Here is a 1,110-nt window from a genome sequence, read left to right on the forward strand (position 1 = left end):
GGTCAGTATTTCCGCCTGTCACATATTCAGGTTCGATTCCCGATCTCAGAGATAAAATCAGACGACCACATCAAAAGTGTCAATTGTACACCACGAGATCAAACAGTCGATGCTAGAGATCCCATGTTACATCATTCGCGAACACCGACCTGTTGACGGCAATATCCCTGCCGTGTTCCTTCCCCTGGCTGGTTTGCTACTCAGTCTTCCAAGCAAACCTCCTAGCGCTCGCCCCACTGGGCCACATGGGCAGTCGTCTCGGTTTCTTAACTATTTGGACTCTCTGTGTGGGTCGGATCGGTAGCGATCGGACCAGGTTCCTTTCAGATCCGACCTTGGTACCGTTTCCCCCTAGACTCCGGTCCTTCACGGGCGGGTAATTGTTATCTGTGTGGGCAAAGTTCATTTGGGTTGTCGTGAATTTAGGTCCAGTTACGATTATACGGTTTGTTTTTGGCTATTTGCTCTTTGTCTAACTGTTGACGAAAAGAAACCTGTTTTCCTCAAAAGTTACTATCTCCTTGCTGAAAATTGTCTCCTTCGGAGTTGTTTGGGTGCGAGATGAGACAGAGCTGCCCATTCCACGACTCTGCAGCGACTATACGGTTCAGCATGCAGTTCGACTTGGCAAGGTAGTTATTCCGTAATTCCCAACTATTCCGGCCTAAGTTTGGAAGCACCGATCTCGACGCTGGGTTCTCAACACCATCCGTGGCCCGGGGTGCCACTCCCGCCCTCTGCCCGAAATCGAATCCGGTTCGCCTCGATGGCAACAGGGCATTCTACCACTGGATCATAGACACTAAAGATCTTGCCTAAGGGGGACCGCGGGGAAGGATTAACACTTGGTGACAATTCTGTCCACGAGTCGCGAAAAGCGAAAACGCACACCCGTCGTAAGTGAGCTCCAAACCGCGGAGGCCCATGCCCCCAGAAGGCTAGCAGACACGGGTATATAATAATTTGTGGCCGCTTTAGCTCAGTAGGTAGAGCGCAATACTTTTAATCTTGCAGCCGTGGGTTAGAGCCCCGCAAGTAGTTTTACCGGGTGAATGACAAATGCACCAAGTCCGGTTGCCGTAACTCATAGGGTCGTTCGGATAGCTTCAG

The 1,110-nt window shown here is 50.8% G+C and overlaps 1 non-coding gene across 1 annotated transcript; it reads left to right on the forward strand.

Moving 5' to 3' along the window:
* The first annotated feature begins 968 nt into the window (after positions 1–968).
* On the forward strand, positions 969–1,041 carry GNI_223200. Its single transcript has one exon. It is a non-coding gene; the product is annotated as a tRNA-Lys (tRNA).
* Positions 1,042–1,110: the final 69 nt, after the last annotated feature.

Source organism: Gregarina niphandrodes (assembly GCF_000223845.1).
Source record: "Gregarina niphandrodes unplaced genomic scaffold scaffold00195, whole genome shotgun sequence".
Lineage (NCBI taxonomy): Eukaryota > Apicomplexa > Conoidasida > Eugregarinorida > Gregarinidae > Gregarina > Gregarina niphandrodes.